The following is a 15,714-nucleotide window of genomic DNA, read 5'->3' as shown; positions in this document are numbered from 1 at the left end:
CTATGTTGACAAGCCAAACAGCCGCATCTGAAGATTAGAAAATCCGCACGTGATCGTCAAGAAACCAATGCATTCTCAGAGACTGACAGACAGTTTGGTGCGGATTTTGAAGTGGTGGCATCATAGACCCCTTTTTTTTTTGAAAATGCTGCTGCAAATGCCATTTCGGTCAACGTTGAGCGCTGAAGAGATATCTTGTGACCGGAAATTGAAGACTCGGACTTCGCCGATCCTTGCCCAAATCGATCTTTTGCGCGCAAAGTTCGGTAATTGAGTTATCAGCCGTCTCGGCGGGGCCAATTGGTTACTTCGGGCTGCGATTTGACGCCGTTAGACTTTCTTTTTTGTAGGGTGACGTTGAGGACCCGTATTATGCTTAAAATCCATTAACGATTCAGGCCCTGTTTGGAATTTTTAAAAGGAAGCTACTACATGGACCACGCTTTACATATTTTATGCTGAGCAGTAATCCTTTCGCGCGAAACCGCCTACGCGAAAACTAAAAAACCAAAGTGCTGAAATTTCGCATTATACTCCAACTTTGTGACGAGCGACAGTCGCTGTTGTTGTTTTTCTTACCGCTGTGACGCGACGGGAAGTATGCGTGGTTGTTAGTTACATTTATGGAATTCCATGTCAGCACAGCTGCTAACCACCGCACAAGCCACATGAACAAATGGCGGACCAACTTCTTATACTACACCCACAGATGCAATCCCGAGCGCTGGCAGGGAGTATATACATACATACATACATGCATAGTACGCAGTTGGATGGACTTTCACTAGAATGCCTATTGCGTTTTGCGACCTAAATATTTCTTCCTTAACGTGAAGCTACACTTTTGCCCAATGGCTCTGTTGGATGAAATGTTGGAGCTGGGGTACAACGACTCTTTTTTACACTTTGCAAAATAGCTCCTTCTGGGGGAAAAAATGTCACAAAGGGTAGCAAATAATGGCTGTAGTAGAAATGTATGTATGTTGTTAGGGCGCACTTTTTTTTGTTTTGTTCTGCGTGTCTCTACAAAAGGGGACTGGCTGGCTTAATCCCTTCACTGTTCTCGCTCCCACTTAAGGTGTTTTGTGATTTTGGTTTATGAATTATGAGCGCACACATAAGTGCTTAGGGATTTTCGGGCCATTCACATATATATATATACATACATATATAGCAGCTGCCTAAAGCGTGCAAGATTCAGATTTTATAGATTTTTTCCGCTAAGTCCTGGGGTATTAGCAAACAACTGGCGGGGCTTTATAAATGACGCGGTTCACTCGCATGCTGACACACATAGCGTACAACCAAATATTTACAGGTATGTATATCCTTAAGTATGCCCACGTACGTACGTACATACATACATACTATACATACATGCATACATAGATTATGTTTTGCTTGCGTGAAGAAATTCCAGCCAGGCATACATGTATGTCCATATATATTTTTTACATGTACGAATGGTTTTAAATAATAATGTATGTTTGTATGTATGTATATTCTTACTTCGAAAGTGTGTCAAAAAATTTAAGTCTGCCGCTAGCAAATCGGTTGGTTTAGAACTTCAAAGGTCAGCTGCCGACCCTCATTGTCATTTATTTTCGCATGCGTTCAGATAAGATATACATACATATATATATACATAAGTTGTGTAGGTGGTTCCATGATGATTGAAAAGAAAGTTAAATTGTAAGGAAAATATGGCAGCAAACAAAGTGACTCAAGCAACTATTAAATTTTTCAAGTTTATAAATGCCCTGAATCTTTTCCAGCTGGAATATTAAAATGTATTTAGACCAACAAGATAATAAAAGAATATAAGTATGCTGAAGTAAGTTTAATGTCATGTTTTTAAGCTTAGAATTACAAAAACAACCGTAGGCAGTTGTTGAAAATTGAATTATTTTATTTTTGATTAGCATAGATATGGCCTGGAATATTTCTTAAAGTCATCCTCTTTTGAAGAAGTTAAAAACAATAAATATATAGGTTAATTAAAAAAGGCATAACAATGTGGTTGTCAAATGAGTGGATTCTAAAACGATTTATTTCAAAATACTGTTGAATAAGGCTGCCACCTGTTTAAAAATGTAAAATCAATTCAATTAAGAGGTTTAATGAAATATTTTTTTTTTCGGTTTAAATAAATAAGCTTTATTTAGAAAATGGCTGTTAAGAGGATTGCCAACGCTTTAGGAAGTCAAAATCACCAAGTTAAATTAAATATTTTATATGGGTACAAAACGAGATAGGTATAAGAAAGCTTTATTTCAGAAATATCTATGACGTAGTTTACCACTTGGTTAGAAATTCAAAACCGATATAATTAATAAAATACATAAATTTAAATATTTTATTGTGGGCGTCAAACTAGAGCTTATAAAAATAGTTTATTTCGAAAATATTTTTGAGGAGACTTGGCTTCTGTTTAGAAATTCCAAACCAATTAAACGAAATATTTGTATGCATTGTCTTCAAATAAGAGAAAGCTTTATTTGGAAACTGTTTCTGAAGAGCTACCATCTGTTTCGAAACTCATAATTACTTTAATTGACAAGTTAAAGAAAATATTTTAATATGGGTGTCAAACGAGAGAGGTTTAAGTAAGCTTACCTTTTAAAATACTTTTGAAGAATTTTTTTATAAAATAATTTTGAAGGTTTTTTCTTTTATAAAATATTTTTGAGGGGGTTGAAACGAGTTCAAATTAATCAGAAATTTAATGGAACTTTACAATGTGGATGTCTAAGCAAAGGTGTTAAAGAAAGTTTTTGTTCAAAATAACATAAATTACTTAAACGGGTGCGATCATATTCTATATGATCTTCCAGTTTTTCTCTTCAGGAAGTCCAATTTCACACAGAGACTCTACGAGGGCGAGTTTTAAATATCTTGCTTTGATTTTTGTATGTACTCGTACGTCAGTGGGCTGCAATCTGAGAGCCCTCCCACCATCTTAAAAGCTCTGCCGGGCATCCAATAGGTGGATCACCGCAAGGCTAATGAACATACGGGCCCCATTGGGCTCACCAGGCTGGTAACCTTGTAACGGATTTTTTAACTATTTTTTCTATATATCACATCGCAGGAAAAACGCCCTACAATTTTATCAGAGAGTTAAACGACTTACGAAAGGTTTCAATACTAAGGCGAATTCCCTTAAGAACAGATACGCCAACCTAGCGACCGATGTCCACAGCATACCTTAATTAAAAAGGAAATACTTTTTAACCCTATTGAATCGTGGCCACATCTCCAGCCGATGACAATGGAATCGATGTCCCACCGCTCGGTTATGACGAGGTACGGATGACAATTTCGCGGCTGAAAAACAACGACGTAAGCGTCAACTACCGCCGGATTAACCTTACTGCGTGAAATTCTAAAGACCACTGTCAAAAAGCTGATTGAGCTGAATAAGTGTGGCTTTAGACCTGGTAGATCCACCATACGCCAAATCTTGGAAAAGTCCCGCGAGAAGAGATTTCAAAGCCACTTTCGACAGCCCGAAAACCCGCTGCCTTTCTGCCGCAACGTCTAAATTTGGTATCCCTGCGAAAATAGTGCGGTCGTAGCAAATGTTGTTGAGCAGCGCCTGTAGCTGTGTTGGAGCTCGGAAGGATCTCTCCGAGCCATTTGATACCAAACTAGGTTTTAAAGAGATCGAACTGAACCGCTCAGGAAAAATTTGTTGCAAGAGCGTACAACTGCCTCTAAATCAGACGCAAACTACGTGCTACAACAAGCGTACATTATAGGGCTCGGCCAAATTTTTACACTGAACTTCCGGTAACCGAGATGGTTATATTGCTAGCACTGAACTTTAGTAAAAACTCCAGAGTTCGTTATAAATGCGAAAAGGTGAAGGTTCAAGTACTTAGATACAATTCGTTTTCCAGCCTTATTTAAACCAATAAAAGAACGAAAGAGTATTCTCTGATTTGAGAAATCTTTTCCCAAAAAGCTTCTGATGTTTGCCATGAAGTCGACCAGCGCGAAAAAGTCGAAATTAATATTTATAGTGAATACTTTCCCTAAAAAAGTTCAAGCAACCTACAATAGGTTGCTGCTTTTTTCATTTTTTTTTCTAATTTTTTTTTGATTGCATTCAATTTTTTCCGAAAGTTCGCAGCATGCCATTTTCTCATCCTTAATATGGCACTAGGAGTCACAAACATGCCGAAACCGACATAGTAAATGATGGTCTGAAAAACAGGAAGCTGGTAAGATTTATTTTTATTGCCCGATTACAAGCGCAAAGTGGAGATGCGGTTTTCTATGCGAACGGGTGGTTGCACAATTCTGCCAAAGTGACAGCGAGTTTGGCGTGAATTGCAGTCCTACCAAGTGATGATGCCAAATTTTGGGAAGGTGCCTGCCGGTGTATTGGCAACATACCAGTATATAACGACAGTTAATTTATCAGCGTACGTAGTGGAATACACACAAAAATATGTACATACATGTACATGTTCTCTGCAATAATGGCTTAACTCAAAATTTCATATATTTCAGTAGAGCCAATTAGAGATTTTGTGTTTCGCAATTTAGCAATAATATGTCTTGGAACGTAATTATTCCGGATTATTTGCAGTCATTTTGTAGGGAAAATTTTTAACCTTTAAAATTATGTCTTTTCTAAAGATTTAGTAAGTGCTGGACTCATAAGTAGTTAAACGCGAAAAATTCCGTTTATATTGCTGAACAACGGCATAATACGGAAAGTGTTGTTATTCCACATAAAAGCAGGACTAACCCATCGAGAGTTATGTTAGACATGTGCCACTGTTTTAGTAGTAAGGGTTGGCTACTTCGGTTTTGTGCCAAATGGCAAAACTGCGCCTCAGCCGGATTGGTAACAACAAAGCCTATGTCGATTTGCCGCAGAAAAATATGGTTAATTATGTATAAACCTAATCCGCTATATAACTCAAAAACATAAGATTTTGAGTTGTGCCGTTATTGCAGAGGACCAGCGGTATGTAGATATTTATTTATGAGTGTTGGCATATATACGTTTGTATATATGTATGAAGGCATGTTTACGGCCGGTGTTGCCACGTACAATTTTTTTCTCTACCAAAACCAATCAAAACCTCTCGAAATTTGTTTTCAGTTTTTAATATTTTTTTTTCAATGTCAAGTTTGTTAAAAATGTAGATAACATAACGTTTAGTAAAACTAAGATATAGCTAGTACAATAAAAAAATCGAAGCGTGTTGGGCTACCCACTAAAACCCAAACTCCCACCGCCCGCGCAAGAATTCCGCATCTGGCACCGCAATTCTGCATGTCTTCAGATACAGGAGCGCGCTGCTAGAGCCTCGGGCTGCTATTTTGTAGGGGCGTTTTATTCGGGTGTCCTCAGTAGACATCCGTCCTCGCGTTTGCAGCGTTTCGCGTATCTCGAAACTGCTTCCCACTTGTCTGCACTGGAGATCATTACCTCAATTATGTTGTTCGGAGTTATGTCTCCGTATCATTCTTCCAACATTCAGCGCGAAATCAAGAAGTGTTCGCAAGTGAAGAATGTATGGCGCACATTTCCGTCCACAGAAGTGACAGAACGGTGAGTCCACCCTTCCCATTCTATGAAGATATTCTCGGAAGTAACCAAGATCGGTGAGGAATTGCGTCAGGTAGAAATCGACTTTCCCATGCGGTCTGTTCAACCTTGTTGGAAGGTCGGCTATAAGGGTGTGCGTCCATCGACCTTTTGTGCTCGCGTTCCAGTTTCGTTCCCCCTGCTGGATTAGTTGCTCGCGCGCCCTTTCCGTGGCAGCTGCTCGACCTATCTCGACACTGAGATGGTTAATCTCTTTTCGCTCGTAAGCAAGTAGCTTAATTTGCATGACGCCACAAATAACTAGGACCGCGTCCGCGGACACTGTACGGTATGCAGAAGCAATGCGTAGAGCCCCTCTGCGCTGGACCGAAGACATTTGAATCCGGTATTTTTTTACTTTCAATGCGTCGGCCCATATTTCTGCCCCGTACAGGAGCACCGACTAGACTGCCGTCATCAGAAGTTTCCTGCGGCATGGCTTCGGGCCGTTCACGTTCGCCATCAGCCGGCTTAGAGCCACCGTGCTCGGCGCAGCTTTTTCACATACTCCATGGATGTGCTCCCAGAATATGAGTTTGCTGTCAAGCTTCACCCCTAGGTATTTTGTAGACCTAGAAGTTGTCACGAATTAAGGTCCGACCATCATGTTTATAATTGTTATGATCCGTTTCCTGGTGAGGAGCATGATCTCTGTGTTGGTTGTAGCCAATTGCAGACCGTGATCGCTCATCCATCCACTGACGTTGCGCATGACCTGGTTTAGCTTGAGCTGTGCTAGCTGGACGTTTCTTGCTGTTATGACGGCGGCCACGACGTCCGCGAAGTCAACAAAGAAGGCAGACTGTCATACGTGGCGTTCCAGAGGTCCAGGCCAAGTCCAGACCCCTGTGCCACTCCGCCGGTTATACGTCTCTTTCTCTGACCTTGTGTTTTGTCGTACAAAAGCCAACGGTCTCTGAGGTAGTCCCGAATCATACCTAGCAAGTATGTTGGGACTTTGAATGACCGTTCCAAGGCCTCCAGCATGTCGTCCCATCTTGCCGAGTTGAAGGCGTTATTGACGTCCAGTGTGACTAGCAGCACTATTGGTACTTCTCCTCTTCTAAAAACTCAATTTCTGTCCCTGCCAAGGTGGATCTAGTCAAGTACAATGGTGGACTTCAGTGGGTTCATTGGCAAGCCCTTTTCAGCGCACCAGTCTTCAGTACATATGCTTACATATGCAGTTTATCACCACTTTGTACATAGTTCTGTTCAATTTAAATTAGATAACTTGTAGGCACATAGAGTATATATGGATGTTCATATTGTATATTGACAGTAATAGGGGTATACATTGTACTTGCGAATCTAGTATATTTACATGTGAAATATTCATGTAAACAAGGTGGCAAAAATATTGGGAGATATATATTATTTATTTTTCGTAAATACTTTTACTGTCGCGCAACCTACCAAATCGAAAGGATCCTACCAGTTTTGGTAGAAAAAGCTCATGTATGGCAACACTGTTTGCGGCACACTTTATGCCACTCAGTGGCTCACACCATCACAGACTGCTGTTGCGCGCACTTGTCGCGCGCCACATAAACGATAGAATGAGATATGAGAAATTCTACTTGCCACTTGCCACTTGCGCTTGGTTGAATGCATAGTTAATGAAGGGCTGCCGATGAGATTGGTAATGTTTCCATGTATATGGATGTAGATGTAGTGATGTTCCTGCTTTGCCTGCTATCGAGCGGCTGTTGTTGTTGTTGTCGTTGTTGTGGTAGACTTTGGTGTTGGCGCCACAGTTGCTCACGCTGCGATTGCCAAACGTACACCCAAGAGATTTTGGCGCATATTCTGCCGAAAATTAAACAACTGGCACTTCCTTTCATTCTCAATAGCTTGCAAAGGCTTTAACGCGTTCGGCTGCTGCTGCGTATAGAGGCGTGGCTAATAGCGTGGCAATATCGTCAGCGAAACCACTCTGCCATATTTCATTTGGAAGTGTGTGCGATTGTGTGGGAAACAGCGCTTTATTGTTAAGAAGGCAGGAAAATGCTGTGTAGCACGTTTCTGGTAATAAATAAATAAATAAGTGTTCCAGTGTGGCATTAACGGAAAAGAGTGTGAACAGACTGGCTGCTGACTCCACCTTGATAGAACCGGAGCTCTTTTTTCAGTAGGTCCCAAAACGATAAAGAAAGCGCTTAGGAGGGAAAGCACCAGGCTAAGGGAACTGCATTGGCATAATACGATGGAGCTTCGTCAATGCAAAAGTTTTCGGTATAATCTAAAAAGATACAGAATACTCATAGGCCTCCCAAAGGGGAAACTAAGGATCATTGCAGGTATTTTGACGAGACACTGAAGGCTAAGAGGTAATTTTTATAATTTAGGAATCTAGTCTAGTGACCTATGTACATATTCGCATCTGTGTCGCTGCTAAGGAGACTATTACATCAGTGATGCGCAGCGAGAGCTTTTACTCTATAAGCGCCTATACAAAATTTATGGAAAGCTTAAAAGAGCCCATGAGTGATTTATGACTAAGAGAGGACCACATACACTCTATAGCTCAAGGTTGAGTACATAGCCAAAATGAATTTGTAACCGAATTGAGTGTTCTTTTGTAAGTCGGTTAGAAAAGAACACGGCTATTGACTTATTTTTGATATTTTCGTATCAATAACATTTATTTTTAAATTTGATAATTAGGGCGGATTCGTCGTTTTAGTTCTGAGCTTTTCTTCCATGTTTTGTTGTTGTTGTATTTATTTCTTTGGGAGCGCAACAACCACATGGTAGAAAAGTTCAGAACTATAACGACGAATCCGCCTTTACACATTCATATGTATTTTTAAAACTGAAATATTTCGACATAACTAAACTTTTTTATTTGAAAAGACAGAAATAGAAATTTCATAATTGCTGAACTGGTCAGACTCTACATCAATTTACACCAGTTAGAGAGCTAGTCCGATTTTAGAGTTGCGTACTACCACCACTCCGTAGGACCTGTGCTACTAGTTATACTTAGCATATGGTCTTGCTTATCGCCCAGTGGGAATAATTCTTATGACAGTGACCGCATATTGGGCCTATAAGTACGTAGGAGATTTAAACTCTTCAATTGACCACCACACTTGACAACTGCTACCCAACTGATTGAACTGTTTGCTACCTACTGTTTACCAAGTAGGTTGGAAGTGGTGTTTTCTCATCCTCCCACACAGCCAGTCCACCAGCCCACCAGCCCAACAGCGGGTGTGCACACTAATGCCAACCAATTATTTCTGCAATCGAGTACGTTCCCTTTTGAATTTGTATGTGCGTTTGTTTGTCTCTTACGATTTGTGGAGTTGTGTGGAATTGTCATTCATTGTCGTAGTCGAGAATTATTGCTGACGCCAGCCGCGCAGTTGCAGTTGCTCACGTTCGTCGCATTTATAACAGGATTTTATTGTCTGTTTGCTTGGTAATTTCAAATTAATTAAAATGTGAGTGAGAGTGGGCGTTTTTTTTAATAGCACACAAGTACGGGGAACAAATAAGTAAGCGAACGATGTCTGTGCAAAGTTTTTTAGGTATTCATTTTGGATGTGAAGAAAATATGTATGTATGTATAAATTGTGTGAATGAAAGTTATATAGTATAATAATTATTTGTTTATAAATGTTGGTTGGTTCTTTCGTCAGGGTGAGAAGATGGTGTGCTTTGGGAAAAATTTCCACTACCCTTAGTCAAATCGGCTTGGAGATAAACCCGTTTCGGCGTTGGGCCATCTTCAGTGTAATTTTTCCTTCGAAACGAACTCCAAACTAATTTTAACATGGGATAACGAAAATTCGTTCCAAAATACATCAATAAATTTTCTTTAACTTCAGATGGAGGTGAGGAACGAAGCAAAATAATTGCATTCGTGCGATTTTTCGCAAGTTGTGTCCAACCATTCCAGTTAGTCAGGCGTCCTTCGTGTCAGCGTCTCCATTCCCATTAAACCAATCGTCTGTGTTGTCAGTTCGATTGGTTAATTTGAGTAGATTTTGATTTGATATGATACAAGGCCACCAAATTCTCAAAAATGTTTTGAGAGCATGATTGGCGAAGGAAATTGACTTTTATTTGCTACACACTCACACAGTTACATAACATATTCAAAAAAAAAGATGTAAGAAAAGTTCAACCGCCTGTAAACTTTATTTACATATATCTTCTTGAACAACTTAGATGTTAACTTTCTTATACACTTATCAAAAGCAAAAAATGTCTCCTCCATCTAGTTTTTTTGTTTTTTTGTATTAAAATACTAAGATAAGTTCATTATTATCAGTAAATAGCTCATTGATTCGCAATTTACAGGTACCTATGTTTTCACCGTTACCGTCATGTTTAGAATTTTAAAATGCTCCAGAATTGCCATAGTATCGTTAAATCCAAATTTCCACTCTACTGCCCTTTGCTGGTAGATACTGGCCGTGTTTGTTTGTGTGAACCAAATCATAAATTTTTATTTGAATGCACAGGCATGTATTTACTTATGAGGCGTGGGCTGTTTTGATTAGCATTGAAATGTGTTGAATTATCGATTGATTTTCATTAAAAACTGAACCATTGAGTTTCGTGTGACTTTAAAAGAAGATGGAGGAATATACGTGTACATATGTAGATACATTAGACTGCATCACCAAAAAATGTTGCGGTTTTTCCGCCGGGATTACAAAATGAAGACGTCCACAAAAATATTTCGGAAAAATATTAAGATTTACCGATTTTAAAATTTCACTAAAAATGGAGTTCTTTATGAATAAAAATAGTTTCTTAAAGGAATTTTTGAAAAAAATCCCTTCAGATGACAAAACAGATTAAGCTTAAAAAATATGAATAAAAATATTTCGAAATATTTTCAACGGAATGGTAATAATAAGATTTTTGATGCTGTTTTTTTTACTTTTTTCAAAGATTTATTTACGAAACTGCCAAAATTATTAGACTTATGAGGTCTCAGTGGAAAGGTATTTTCTCACTGCTTTTATCTCATTCGTGTCATAATTTTTCTTTTTTTTTTCAAATACCAACACCTCTTAATTCAACTTTGAATGACATTCGTTCATCCTACCTTTTATTAGCAAAGAAATAAAAGAATAGAAAAGGGTGAGAAAATACCTTTTCAATAATACCTCACAAGTCTAAATCGGGGTAGCTTAGGTTCAGTTATTCAAGTTTTTCTTATACCAATTTTTTTTTTTTTTAATTTAAAAAACAGCATCAAAAATATCATTATCGATTCCATTGATTTTTTTTTAATTTTTTTAAAATATTTGTGTGCAAATTTTTTAAGCGTTGACCCTTTTTGTCATTTGAAGGGATTTAAAAAAAAAAATATTTAAGAAACTATTTTTATTCTTAAAAAGCTTCATTTTTGGAGGTATTTTCAAATCGGCCCAGCTCACATAAATCTTAATATTTTTCCGAAATATTTTGGTGGATGTCTTAAAATATAATAGCTTTTATAATTCCAATTGAAAAATAGTACCGATTTTTATTTTGTATGGTGAGTGATGGAGTCTAATGTACATAATTATATCACAGAGGGACTCAATGTGGGCAAAACACTTGTTGTTTTCCTCAAAAGCGTGGATCTTCTGTTAGAAAAGTGATAATTGAATGAAAATTTGTTTACCGTGAAGATAAGTGATCATATAATATACGAAAACTATAGAGGACTTACAACAACAAAAAACCTAATTATAGAAATTATTATTTTTTTATTATTATATTACTATGGAAAAGTTGTCTACAATCACTCTCTACGTCAACATGAGAAAAAGCACGTTCAAAAGCATATTGAACACGATTTTTCCTCTGCCTTGTTGGAGTTAAAAAGCGTAACATATATGACTGACTCTACACTAAAGGGTTAAATGTTGCACTTTCGTAAAGATTACATAACTTTTGGGTTGTCTTCCACTAAGGCTCTCCGACCGGGTAAAGTACTTGGGTTTGATCCTTAACAGCAAGCTTTCCTGAAAAGCTATTTCAGAAGAAGGAGTAAGGGGGGCAACAGTTGTCTGATATTCTTAAACAGGCGCCATTGGCAAACGCTCTGACCGCTTGATAATTCATTGGCTTTCTGAAACTATATTCAACCCATTTTTATTATATGGGGTACTCGTCTGGTGCAACGTACTAAACATGACCTTGATCATCAAGCAACTCCTACTCTCGCACTCAATGCTTTGCTAAGCGTTGTACCAATAAGTATAGCAGGCAGAGTAAGGATAAGATGGATAGGCTTTAAGTTCGCCTTGAGCGGTGGGCCGCCGGTGTTCTAAAAAGCTTCGAGTTCCTACCGACCACTGCACGCTGATTTTATTTTCAAAGGTGTCTTTGATCACCCACTCCACCACCACTTCCCACCAACCTGAAATTGAGGCTACGGGTTCCTTGTAGCATTTTCAAAGCAGAAATAGCGGCAATAAAAGAGGCTTTGCACCGGTTGCTTTCTATTGTAACACCTTTTAAGGAGGTGAATATCTAATCCGGCACTTAGCTCCTTGATGGTCATTTGACTTCCTTATCGATGGTATCGTATTACTACGCTATTAAACTTATTTGTGTTCCAGATCACAGCGAAATCGCAAGCTACACCTCTCGCTATTGGTGGAGCTTTCTAACTGACCATTGCGTTGTTGGTAAGATTGCGGCAAGGCTGGGAGTCTACTCTGTATTGCGATTCGAAATTGAATGCCGTTGGAAAGCCCACACGAACTAATATAAATTTATAGTTCCAAGTATTCGATTCCGAAGGATTTGCTTTTCGAATCGCAATACAAACTATACTCCCTCAATATAATCGATGACGCTTACTATACCAGCTATATGCAGGATAATGAGGTGGAACCATCTCGACACCTGCGACTCAAACACGTTGGATCGCACTTTTTCCACACTATCAAATGAGCTTTCGGAAATGGCTATCAGTCGCTCGAGGCGCTTCGTTTTGAGCGCAGAGTGGTTTTCTTATAAAAAGCCTCTACCTGCGGCTTCTTAATGTCGTTCGGAAAAATTCGAATGCACTGATTTTCTTTTAAATATTGCGAGGTTCAAACGTCATTTTTGATATATAGTTTGTTCACCATTTTTGCTTAGAATCAAATATGCCAAACACTTTATTTCGAAATTAAATTACTCCGCCCTAATGTGCATATTAATTTAAGGGGTTTTAAGGCTAATATTGAAAGAATTTCGCATGAAGTCATTCTGTAACTCAATTATAAATGCGAATACTAAACTTATACTCAGTTAAGAAAATTTTCCGTATTTCTTACCTAAATAAGTATACAATAATTTATTTTTGGCTTATTTTTCTTTAAATTTTTGAAAAATTGCATACCGAGTATTGATTTAAGAATCATTCCCTCTTACGAACTAAATATTGTGATTCTTCTGCCATCATAAGTTTGACCACTCACAACCTTATTTGGCGGAGCATACACCACAGAATTCTAGCGAGAATATCCACACTTTGTGTTTCTCTTTTCGTAAAAATTCTAAAATCCACAACAACTTTGCTGCTAGAACTTCGCTTGAACGTTTGAGTCCCGTCTGCCTGCGTTCATAAGCTCACATTGAATGTGAGTTTCGACTAAATGGCTAATAGACAAACATACTTTTAGGCGATTCGCACACAAGTATCTAATAGCTAACAAACAAAGACGAAACTACAAAGGAACTTAGGAGAATATGTATGCACAAATTGAGTTAAGTTTATACGAATGTTGTTCAAACAACTTTGAACATGTGTGAATACATACAAACATACATATATGCCTGCGTCTTAAAAATACTCAAACTCAAAAATTGTATTAAACATTTCTAATCCTTGAATATACAAAGGAAAGATAAAAATTGTGCCTTGCACCAAAACTAAAATACAGGTCACGGAAGAAAATATAAATAGAAGAAAATATAGTTTGTACCCTTACATTTACATATATAAATTCATATGTATATATGTATCCAAACACAAACATACGATAAGAATGTCAAGCACATTCGACGCACAAAAGTAGGTAATTAAATGTAAGGAACGTTCGCGAGAAACAGTAAAATATTGAATCGGTTGATCCTTTATCAGTTGTAAAAATATAAACACACATATAAACATAACTATAAACACACATAAATTGCAGCGCATACGGGAAACATTAAAATGGCAATGCTGCAAAGCAACCCTTATGGTGCTACAAACAGAAAATACATTTAGGGGTATTCTCGAAGTCTTGCACGATGCACGGATTGCACGAAATGCAAAAATACTATTCCAAATTTCGAAGAGTACGAGAGCACCTCATTGCAATGCATTGCAAAGTGGTAGCAAGCAGCGAAATTATGTATCAAATACAATAACAAGAGACAGCAAAAAAAATGAAGTGAGCGAGATGAGAGGAATGAGAGAAATGTGTAGCAATTCCAACAACAAAACAACTAGCGCAGGGTCGCATTTATCTTGCTATGCTATTTTGCAAAATATCTACATTGGTTTCGACGTTGCATATTTTGCAGCGATAGGAAATGTTGTTTCCATGTATTTTGTTGTTGTGTGTGTGCAAGTTATGCAATCCATGCAATCCGTGCTACGTGCAATGGCTTTGCAAGATTTGGAGAATACCCATATTGCCTATCAATATTCTTAACATGCAAAGATGTAGCAGAGGCACACAACCAAAATACCAAAAGAACCAATGCACTGGTTTCTTATTTTATCTTTTGTAAATATACATACATACACACACACACACATATGTACGTATACAATTAGTTAGGAAATATAAAGTAAGAAAATTAAATATAAAGAAGAATTATTTAATAAATATTGAGAATCGTAAAGACTCTCACCTAACACTCTTCTTCTATATGTTATATTTTGTATGCCTTACTTCCCCCCACCAGAGGTAAGGGGTAAAACATTTAAGAATTTTTATTCTTCTACACCTACATATCAACACCTGAGTGGAAGATTCACCTATCTCGGCAGCCAGTTCGAAAATGCCCTATCTCAGAAAACTTTTCAAGAACTCTCTATTTCAAAATTGGATTGAAAAACACCCTCTTGCGGCAAGAGGAAAAATTTTGGAAGGTGCCCCAAACCCTATCTTCCAAAAGTTTTTTTTTTTGGACCACTCTAATGTACAAACATATGTATGTATGCCTGTGTGCAGACAAAAATTTGGGCGATTCGCAATTTTGAAATAAGCCTGCCTGTATGGTAAGCAAGCACTAGTGGCTAAGCTGAAGCATGCGGTTGATTGAGTTGGTGATGAGTACTTTTGTTGGCAATTGTTAAGTAGAGAGAGAGTGGATGAGTGCCATGTGTGTGCACATTCATAGCATAATGGAGTGCCGCTTAGTATATTGCCCCAAGGAGTATGTAGGCAGGCAAGAATATTATGCGATTGTCGATATTAACTATCAAAGCGTAGGCGATAAAATCCTCAAGACATTTACTACTTTGACTTGAAATCTTACTTATGTATGTATGTATGTATGTGTGAAAAGGAACTGAATACTTTGTCACTTAAGAAAGCATATCATTACGACGCGCAAAGGCTTATGAATACCAATAGTCTCTCTTGCATGTGTAGACAATGTCTACTAGACATGCATATGCCGTTTGTCATCCTACACAGAGCCAACAAGTCAATGAGACATATCACTTACTTACACACTTAACCACTTACTTAAGCGTGCAACAAACGGCAGTGAACGTTGCACAGTGGTTTAAAATCAAAGAGTGCAGCTCAAATTCTTAACCGATTTGATTAGTTGTTATTTTTAAATGAAAGCTAATTAAAAAAAAAAAATGTTCAAGGAAAATTTGAACTGTTCAACAAAATAAAAATTCACGAAAAATATAATTTTTTTGTCATTTTTAAGAAATCGTGTTGGTTTTTATTTGTTTTTTTTTCTGACGGTGCTAGGCGCTTTTTCGTCATTAGAAGTGTGTTGCCAGCAAAAAAAATTTATTAAAAATCAACGAGATTTCTTAACCACATGAAACATGCTTTTCGTTATACTAAAATTTATTAGGCTACAAAACTACATAACTAAAATTTTTTTAAAAACTAAAATGTTATTTGTTTTTGTTATTTTTT

At 37.7% G+C, this 15,714-nt stretch overlaps 1 protein-coding gene across 1 annotated transcript in view; it reads left to right on the top strand.

The window, feature by feature from the left end:
* Nucleotides 1-15,714, top strand: part of LOC118742924 (cyclic nucleotide-gated cation channel alpha-3) — a gene marked incomplete at its 3' end in the record, with an annotated part of 412,477 nt that overhangs the window by 38,361 nt on the left and 358,402 nt on the right.

The sequence above is a fragment of the Rhagoletis pomonella genome, unplaced genomic scaffold (genome assembly GCF_013731165.1).
Source record: "Rhagoletis pomonella isolate Grant_MI unplaced genomic scaffold, Rhpom_1.0 Rhpom_scaffold_00007, whole genome shotgun sequence".
In the NCBI taxonomy this organism is placed as follows: Eukaryota; Metazoa; Arthropoda; class Insecta; order Diptera; family Tephritidae; genus Rhagoletis; species Rhagoletis pomonella.
Note: the sequence above shows the minus strand (reverse complement) of the source record. Positions and strands in the feature narration are given on the sequence as shown.